Consider the following 10000-nt stretch of genomic DNA (forward strand, 5'->3'; position numbering starts at 1 on the left):
TGTTGTTGTTGTTGGGTTAGGTTAGGTTGGATTGGGTTGGGTTGGATTGGGTTGGGTTGGATTAGGTTGGGTTGGGTTAGATTAGGTTGGATTAGGATAGGATAGGTTAGGTTAGGATGGACGGTGGTGGTATGGTGGCTAGGGCCTTGTGCTCAGGATGGATGGTGTGGAGTGGTGGCTAGGGCCTTAACTGTGCTCAGGATGGATGGTGTGGAGTGGTGGCTAGGGCCTTAACTGTGCTCAGGATGGATGGTGTGGAGTGGTGGCTAGGGCCTTAACTGTGCTCAGGATGGATGGTGTGGAGTGGTGGCTAGGGCCTTAACTGTGCTCAGGATGGATGGTGTGGAGTGGTGGCTAGGGCCTTAACTGTGCTCAGGATGGATGGTGTGGAGTGGTGGCTAGGGCCTTAACTGTGCTCAGGATGGATGGTGTGGAGTGGTGGCTAGGGCCTTAACTGTGCTCAGGATGGATGGTGTGGAGTGGTGGCTAGGGCCTTAACTGTGCTCAGGATGGATGGTGTGGAGTGGTGGCTAGGGCCTTAACTGTGCTCAGGATGGATGGTGTGGAGTGGTGGCTAGGGCCTTAACTGTGCTCAGGATGGATGGTGTGGAGTGGTGGCTAGGGCCTTAACTGTGCTCAGGATGGATGGTGTGGAGTGGTGGCTAGGGCCTTAACTGTGCTCAGGATGGATGGTGTGGAGTGGTGGCTAGGGCCTTAACTGTGCTCAGGATGGATGGTGTGGAGTGGTGGCTAGGGCCTTAACTGTGCTCAGGATGGATGGTGTGGAGTGGTGGCTAGGGCCTTAACTGTGCTCAGGATGGATGGTGTGGAGTGGTGGCTAGGGCCTTAACTGTGCTCAGGATGGATGGTGTGGAGTGGTGGCTAGGGCCTTAACTGTGCTCAGGATGGATGGTGTGGAGTGGTGGCTAGGGCCTTAACTGTGCTCAGGATGGATGGTGTGGAGTGGTGGCTAGGGCCTTAACTGTGCTCAGGATGGATGGTGTGGAGTGGTGGCTAGGGCCTTAACTGTGCTCAGGATGGATGGTGTGGAGTGGTGGCTAGGGCCTTAACTGTGCTCAGGATGGATGGTGTGGAGTGGTGGCTAGGGCCTTAACTGTGCTCAGGATGGATGGTGTGGAGTGGTGGCTAGGGCCTTAACTGTGCTCAGGATGGATGGTGTGGAGTGGTGGCTAGGGCCTTAACTGTGCTCAGGATGGATGGTGTGGAGTGGTGGCTAGGGCCTTAACTGTGCTCAGGATGGATGGTGTGGAGTGGTGGCTAGGGCCTTAACTGTGCTCAGGATGGATGGTGTGGAGTGGTGGCTAGGGCCTTAACTGTGCTCAGGATGGATGGTGTGGAGTGGTGGCTAGGGCCTTAACTGTGCTCAGGATGGATGGTGTGGAGTGGTGGCTAGGGCCTTAACTGTGCTCAGGATGGATGGTGTGGAGTGGTGGCTAGGGCCTTAACTGTGCTCAGGATGGATGGTGTGGAGTGGTGGCTAGGGCCTTAACTGTGCTCAGGATGGATGGTGTGGAGTGGTGGCTAGGGCCTTAACTGTGCTCAGGATGGATGGTGTGGAGTGGTGGCTAGGGCCTTAACTGTGCTCAGGATGGATGGTGTGGAGTGGTGGCTAGGGCCTTAACTGTGCTCAGGATGGATGGTGTGGAGTGGTGGCTAGGGCCTTAACTGTGCTCAGGATGGATGGTGTGGAGTGGTGGCTAGGGCCTTAACTGTGCTCAGGATGGATGGTGTGGAGTGGTGGCTAGGGCCTTAACTGTGCTCAGGATGGATGGTGTGGAGTGGTGGCTAGGGCCTTAACTGTGCTCAGGATGGATGGTGTGGAGTGGTGGCTAGGGCCTTAACTGTGCTCAGGATGGATGGTGTGGAGTGGTGGCTAGGGCCTTAACTGTGCTCAGGATGGATGGTGTGGAGTGGTGGCTAGGGCCTTAACTGTGCTCAGGATGGATGGTGTGGAGTGGTGGCTAGGGCCTTAACTGTGCTCAGGATGGATGGTGTGGAGTGGTGGCTAGGGCCTTAACTGTGCTCAGGATGGATGGTGTGGAGTGGTGGCTAGGGCCTTAACTGTGCTCAGGATGGATGGTGTGGAGTGGTGGCTAGGGCCTTAACTGTGCTCAGGATGGATGGTGTGGAGTGGTGGCTAGGGCCTTAACTGTGCTCAGGATGGATGGTGTGGAGTGGTGGCTAGGGCCTTAACTGTGCTCAGGATGGATGGTGTGGAGTGGTGGCTAGGGCCTTAACTGTGCTCAGGATGGATGGTGTGGAGTGGTGGCTAGGGCCTTAACTGTGCTCAGGATGGATGGTGTGGAGTGGTGGCTAGGGCCTTAACTGTGCTCAGGATGGATGGTGTGGAGTGGTGGCTAGGGCCTTAACTGTGCTCAGGATGGATGGTGTGGAGTGGTGGCTAGGGCCTTAACTGTGCTCAGGATGGATGGTGTGGAGTGGTGGCTAGGGCCTTAACTGTGCTCAGGATGGATGGTGTGGAGTGGTGGCTAGGGCCTTAACTGTGCTCAGGATGGATGGTGTGGAGTGGTGGCTAGGGCCTTAACTGTGCTCAGGATGGATGGTGTGGAGTGGTGGCTAGGGCCTTAACTGTGCTCAGGATGGATGGTGTGGAGTGGTGGCTAGGGCCTTAACTGTGCTCAGGATGGATGGTGTGGAGTGGTGGCTAGGGCCTTAACTGTGCTCAGGATGGATGGTGTGGAGTGGTGGCTAGGGCCTTAACTGTGCTCAGGATGGATGGTGTGGAGTGGTGGCTAGGGCCTTAACTGTGCTCAGGATGGATGGTGTGGAGTGGTGGCTAGGGCCTTAACTGTGCTCAGGATGGATGGTGTGGAGTGGTGGCTAGGGCCTTAACTGTGCTCAGGATGGATGGTGTGGAGTGGTGGCTAGGGCCTTAACTGTGCTCAGGATGGATGGTGTGGAGTGGTGGCTAGGGCCTTAACTGTGCTCAGGATGGATGGTGTGGAGTGGTGGCTAGGGCCTTAACTGTGCTCAGGATGGATGGTGTGGAGTGGTGGCTAGGGCCTTAACTGTGCTCAGGATGGATGGTGTGGAGTGGTGGCTAGGGCCTTAACTGTGCTCAGGATGGATGGTGTGGAGTGGTGGCTAGGGCCTTAACTGTGCTCAGGATGGATGGTGTGGAGTGGTGGCTAGGGCCTTAACTGTGCTCAGGATGGAAGGTGTGGAGTGGTGGCTAGGGCCTTAACTGTGCTCAGGATGGAAGGTGTGGAGTGGTGGCTAGGGCCTTAACTGTGCTCAGGATGGAAGGTGTGGAGTGGTGGCTAGGGCCTTAACTGTGCTCAGGATGGAAGGTGTGGAGTGGTGGCTAGGGCCTTAACTGTGCTCAGGATGGAAGGTGTGGAGTGGTGGCTAGGGCCTTAACTGTGCTCAGGATGGAAGGTGTGGAGTGGTGGCTAGGGCCTTAACTGTGCTCAGGATGGAAGGTGTGGAGTGGTGGCTAGGGCCTTAACTGTGCTCAGGATGGAAGGTGTGGAGTGGTGGCTAGGGCCTTAACTGTGCTCAGGATGGAAGGTGTGGAGTGGTGGCCAGGGCCTTAACTGTGCTCAGGATGGAAGGTGTGGAGTGGTGGCCAGGGCCTTAACTGTGCTCAGGATGGAAGGTGTGGAGTGGTGGCCAGGGCCTTAACTGTGCTCAGGATGGAAGGTGTGGAGTGGTGGCCAGGGCCTTAACTGTGCTCAGGATGGAAGGTGTGGAGTGGTGGCAAGGGCCTTAACTGTGCTCAGGATGGAAGGTGTGGAGTGGTGGCAAGGGCCTTAACTGTGCTCAGGATGGAAGGTGTGGAGTGGTGGCCAGGGCCTTAACTGTGCTCAGGATGGAAGGTGTGGAGTGGTGGCCAGGGCCTTAACTGTGCTCAGGATGGAAGGTGTGGAGTGGTGGCCAGGGCCTTAACTGTGCTCAGGATGGAAGGTGTGGAGTGGTGGCCAGGGCCTTAACTGTGCTCAGGATGGAAGGTGTGGAGTGGTGGCCAGGGCCTTAACTGTGCTCAGGATGGAAGGTGTGGAGTGGCGGCCAGGGCCTTAACTGTGCTCAGGATGGAGGGTGTGGAGTGGTGGCCAGGGCCTTAACTGTGCTCAGGATGGAGGGTGTGGAGTGGTGGCCAGGGCCTTAACTGTGCTCAGGATGGAGGGTGTGGAGTGGTGGCCAGGGCCTTAACTGTGCTCAGGATGGAGGGTGTGGAGTGGTGGCCAGGGCCTTAACTGTGCTCAGGATGGAGGGTGTGGAGTGGTGGCTAGGGCCTTAACTGTGCTCAGGATGGAGGGTGTGGAGTGGTGGCTAGGGCCTTAACTGTGCTCAGGATGGACGGTGTGGAGTGGTGGCTAGGGCCTTAACTGTGCTCAGGATGGACGGTGTGGAGTGGTGGCTAGGGCCTTAACTGTGCTCAGGATGGACGGTGTGGAGTGGTGGCTAGGGCCTTAACTGTGCTCAGGATGGACGGTGTGGAGTGGTGGCTAGGGCCTTAACTGTGCTCAGGATGGACGGTGTGGAGTGGTGGCTAGGGCCTTAACTGTGCTCAGGATGGACGGTGTGGAGTGGTGGCTAGGGCCTTAACTGTGCTCAGGATGGACGGTGTGGAGTGGTGGCCAGGGCCTTAACTGTGCTCAGGATGGAGGGTGTGGAGTGGTGGCCAGGGCCTTAACTGTGCTCAGGATGGAAGGTGTGGAGTGGTGGCCAGGGCCTTAACTGTGCTCAGGATGGAAGGTGTGGAGTGGTGGCCAGGGCCTTAACTGTGCTCAGGATGGAAGGTGTGGAGTGGTGGCCAGGGCCTTAACTGTGCTCAGGATGGAAGGTGTGGAGTGGTGGCCAGGGCCTTAACTGTGCTCAGGATGGAAGGTGTGGAGTGGTGGCCAGGGCCTTAACTGTGCTCAGGATGGAAGGTGTGGAGTGGTGGCCAGGGCCTTAACTGTGCTCAGGATGGAAGGTGTGGAGTGGTGGCCAGGGCCTTAACTGTGCTCAGGATGGAAGGTGTGGAGTGGTGGCCAGGGCCTTAACTGTGCTCAGGATGGAAGGTGTGGAGTGGTGGCCAGGGCCTTAACTGTGCTCAGGATGGAAGGTGTGGAGTGGTGGCCAGGGCCTTAACTGTGCTCAGGATGGAAGGTGTGGAGTGGTGGCCAGGGCCTTAACTGTGCTCAGGATGGAAGGTGTGGAGTGGTGGCAAGGGCCTTAACTGTGCTCAGGATGGAAGGTGTGGAGTGGTGGCCAGGGCCTTAACTGTGCTCAGGATGGAAGGTGTGGAGTGGTGGCCAGGGCCTTAACTGTGCTCAGGATGGAAGGTGTGGAGTGGTGGCCAGGGCCTTAACTGTGCTCAGGATGGAAGGTGTGGAGTGGTGGCTAGGGCCTTAACTGTGCTCAGGATGGAAGGTGTGGAGTGGTGGCTAGGGCCTTAACTGTGCTCAGGATGGAAGGTGTGGAGTGGTGGCTAGGGCCTTAACTGTGCTCAGGATGGAAGGTGTGGAGTGGTGGCTAGGGCCTTAACTGTGCTCAGGATGGAAGGTGTGGAGTGGTGGCTAGGGCCTTAACTGTGCTCAGGATGGAAGGTGTGGAGTGGTGGCTAGGGCCTTAACTGTGCTCAGGATGGAAGGTGTGGAGTGGTGGCTAGGGCCTTAACTGTGCTCAGGATGGATGGCCTTAACTGTGCTCAGGATGGAAGGTGTGGAGTGGATTGTGCTGAGGATGGTGATGTGACGGTGACGGCTAGGGCCTTCGGTGTGCTGAGGATGGTGATGTGACGGTGGCGGCTAGGGCCTTCGGTGTGCTGAGGATGGTGATGTGACGGTGGCGGCTAGGGCCTTAGGTGTGCTGAGGATGGTGATGTGACGGTGACGGCTAGGGCCTTCGGTGTGCTGAGGATGGTGATGTGACGGTGACGGCTAGGGCCTTCGGTGTGCTGAGGATGGTGATGTGACGGTAACGGCTAGGGCCTTCGGTGTGCTGAGGATGGTGATGTGACGGTGGCGGCTAGGGCTTTAGGTGTGCTGAGGATGGTGATGTGACGGTGGCGGCTAGGGCTTTAGGTGTGCTCAGGATGGTGATGTGACGGTGGCGGCTAGGGCTTTAGGTGTGCTCAGGATGGTGATGTGACGGTGGCGGCTAGGGCCTTAGGTGTGCTGAGGATGGTGATGTGACGGTGGCGGCTAGGGCCTTAGGTGTGCTGAGGATGGTGATGTGACGGTGGCGGCTAGGGCCTTCGGTGTGCTGAGGATGGTGATGTGACGGTGGCGGCTAGGGCCTTAGGTGTGCTGAGGATGGTGATGTGACGGTGGCGGCTAGGGCCTTCGGTGTGCTGAGGATGGTGATGTGACGGTGACGGCTAGGGCCTTCGGTGTGCTGAGGATGGTGATGTGACGGTGACGGCTAGGGCCTTCGGTGTGCTGAGGATGGTGATGTGACGGTGGCGGCTAGGGCCTTATGTGTGCTGAGGATGGTGATGTGACGGTGACGGCTAGGGCCTTATGTGTGCTCAGGATGGTGATGTGACGGTGGCGGCTAGGGCCTTCCGTGTGCTGAGGATGGTGATGTGACGGTGGCGGCTAGGGCCTTCCGTGTGCTGAGGATGGTGATGTGACGGTGGCGGCTAGGGCCTTAGGTGTGCTGAGGATGGTGATGTGACGGTGGCGGCTTGGGCCTTATGTGTGCTGAGGATGGTGATGTGACGGTGGCGGCTAGGGCCTTAGGTGTGCTGAGGATGGTGATGTGACGGTGGCGGCTAGGGCCTTCGGTGTGCTGAGGATGGTGATGTGACGGTGGCGGCTAGGGCCTTCGGTGTGCTGAGGATGGTGATGTGACGGTGGCGGCTAGGGCCTTCGGTGTGCTGAGGATGGTGATGTGACGGTGGCGGCTAGGGCCTTATGTGTGCTGAGGATGGTGATGTGACGGTGGCGGCTAGGGCCTTAGGTGTGCTGAGGATGGTGATGTGACGGCTAGGGCCTTCGGTGTGCTCAGGATGATGATGTGACGGTGGCGGCTAGGGCCTTCGGTGTGCTGAGGATGGTGATGTGACGGTGGCGGCTAGGGCCTTCGGTGTGCTGAGGATGGTGATGTGACGGTGGCGGCTAGGGCCTTATGTGTGCTCAGGATGATGATGTGACGGTGGCGGCTAGGGCCTTAGGTGTGCTCAGGATGATGATGTGACGGTGGCGGCTAGGGCCTTATGTGTGCTCAGGATGATGATGTGACGGTGGTGGCTAGGGCCTTAGGTGTTCTCAGGATGATGATGTGACGGTGGCGGCTAGGGCCTTATGTGTGCTGAGGATGGTGATGTGACGGTGGCGGCTAGGGCCTTATGTGTGCTGAGGATGGTGATGTGACGGTGGCGGCTAGGGCCTTCGGTGTGCTGAGGATGGTGATGTGACGGTGGCGGCTAGGGCCTTCCGTGTGCTGAGGATGGTGATGTGACGGTGGCGGCTAGGGCCTTCGGTGTGCTGAGGATGGTGATGTGACGGTGGCGGCTAGGGCCTTCGGTGTGCTGAGGATGGTGATGTGACGGTGGCGGCTAGGGCCTTAGGTGTGCTGAGGATGGTGATGTGACGGTGGCTGCTAGGGCATTCGGTGTGCTGAGGATGGTGATGTGACGGTGGCGGCTAGGGCTTTAGGTGTGCTGAGGATGGTGATGTGACGGCTAGGGCCTTCGGTGTGCTCAGGATGATGATGTGACGGTGGCGGCTAGGGCCTTCGGTGTGCTCAGGATGATGATGTGACGGTGGCGACTAGGGCCCTCGGTGTGCTGAGGATGATGATGTGACGGTGGCGGCTAGGGCCTTAGGTGTGCTCAAGATGATGATGTGACGGTGGCGGCTAGGGCCTTAGGTGTGCTGAGGATGGTGATGTGACGGTGGCGGCTATGGCCTTCGGTGTGCTGAGGATGGTGATGTGACGGTGGCGGCTAGGGCCCTATGTGTGCTGAGGATGATGATGTGACGGTGGCGGCTAGGGCCTTCGGTGTGCTGAGGATGGTGATGTGACGGTGGCGGCTAGGGCCTTCGGTGTGCTGAGGATGGTGATGTGACGATGGCGGCTAGGGCTTTAGGTGTGCTGAGGATGGTGATGTGACGGCTAGGGCCTTCGGTGTGCTGAGGATGGTGATGTGACGGTGGCGGCTAGGGCCTTAGGTGTGCTGAGGATGGTGATGTGACGGTGGCGGCTAGGGCCTTAGGTGTGCTGAGGATGGTGATGTGACGGTGGCGGCTAGGGCCTTAGGTGTGCTGAGGATGGTGATGTGACGGTGGCGGCTAGGGCCTTATGTGTCTGAGGATGGTGATGTGACGGTGACGGCTAGGGCCTTAGGTGTGCTGAGGATGGTGATGTGACGGCTAGGGCCTTCGGTGTGCTCAGGATGATGATGTGATGGTGGCGGCTAGGGCCTTAGGTGTGCTCAGGATGATGATGTGACGGTGGCGGCTAGGGCCTTATGTGTGCTGAGGATGGTGATGTGACGGTGGCGGCTAGGGCCTTAGGTGTGCTGAGGATGGCGATGTGACGGTGGCGGCTAGGGCCTTCGGTGTGCTGAGGATGGTGATGTGACGGTGGCGGCTAGGGCCTTAGGTGTGCTGAGGATGGTGATGTGACGGTGGCGGCTAGGGCCTTCCGTGTGCTGAGGATGGTGATGTGACGGTGGCGGCTAGGGCCTTCGGTGTGCTCAGGATGATGATGTGACGGTGGCGGATAGGGCCTTCGGTGTGCTCAGGATGATGATGTGACGGTGGCGACTAGGGCCCTCGGTGTGCTCAGGATGATGATGTGACGGTGGCGGCTAGGGCCTCAGGTGTGCTGAGGATGATGATGTGACAGTGGCGGCTAGGGCCTTATGTGTGCTCAGGATGGTGATGTGACGGTGGCGGCTAGGGCCTTCGGTGTGCTGAGGATGATGATGTGACGGTGGCGGCTAGGGCCTTCGGTGTGCTGAGGATGGTGATGTGACGGTGGCGGCTAGGGCCTTCCGTGTGCTGAGGATGGTGATGTGACGGTGGCGGCTAGGGCCTTAGGTGTGCTGAGGATGGTGATGTGACGGTGGCGGCTAGGGCTTTAGGTGTGCTGAGGATGGTGATGTGACGGCTAGGGCCTTCGGTGTGCTCAGGATGATGATGTGACGGTGGCGGATAGGGCCTTCGGTGTGCTCAGGATGATGATGTGACGGTGGCGACTAGGGCCCTCGGTGTGCTCAGGATGATGATGTGACGGTGGCGGCTAGGGCCTCAGGTGTGCTGAGGATGATGATGTGACAGTGGCGGCTAGGGCCTTCGGTGTGCTGAGGATGGTGATGTGACGGTGGCGGCTAGGGCCTTCGGTGTGCTGAGGATGATGATGTGACGGTGGCGGCTAGGGCCTTCGGTGTGCTGAGGATGATGATGTGACAGTGGCGGCTAGGGCCTTCGGTGTGCTGAGGATGGTGATGTGACGGTGGCGGCTAGGGCCTTCGGTGTGCTGAGGATGGTGATGTGACGGTGGCGGCTAGGGCCTTCGGTGTGCTGAGGATGGTGATGTGACGGTGGCGGCTAGGGCCTTATGTGTGCTGAGGATGGTGATGTGACGGTGGCGGCTAGGGCCTTCGGTGTGCTGAGGATGGTGATGTGACGGTGGCGGCTAGGGCCTTAGGTGTGCTGAGGATGGTGATGTGACGGTGGCGGCTAGGGCTTTAGGTGTGCTGAGGATGGTGATGTGACGGCTAGGGCCTTCGGTGTGCTCAGGATGATGATGTGACGGTGGCGGATAGGGCCTTCGGTGTGCTCAGGATGATGATGTGACGGTGGCGACTAGGGCCCTCGGTGTGCTCAGGATGATGATGTGACGGTGGCGGCTAGGGCCTCAGGTGTGCTGAGGATGATGATGTGACAGTGGCGGCTAGGGCCTTCGGTGTGCTGAGGATGGTGATGTGACGGTGGCGGCTAGGGCCTTCGGTGTGCTGAGGATGATGATGTGACGGTGGCGGCTAGGGCCTTCGGTGTGCTGAGGATGGTGATGTGAC

This window comes from Penaeus vannamei, chromosome 38 (assembly GCF_042767895.1).
Source record: "Penaeus vannamei isolate JL-2024 chromosome 38, ASM4276789v1, whole genome shotgun sequence".
NCBI classification, from domain to species: Eukaryota; Metazoa; Arthropoda; class Malacostraca; order Decapoda; family Penaeidae; genus Penaeus; species Penaeus vannamei.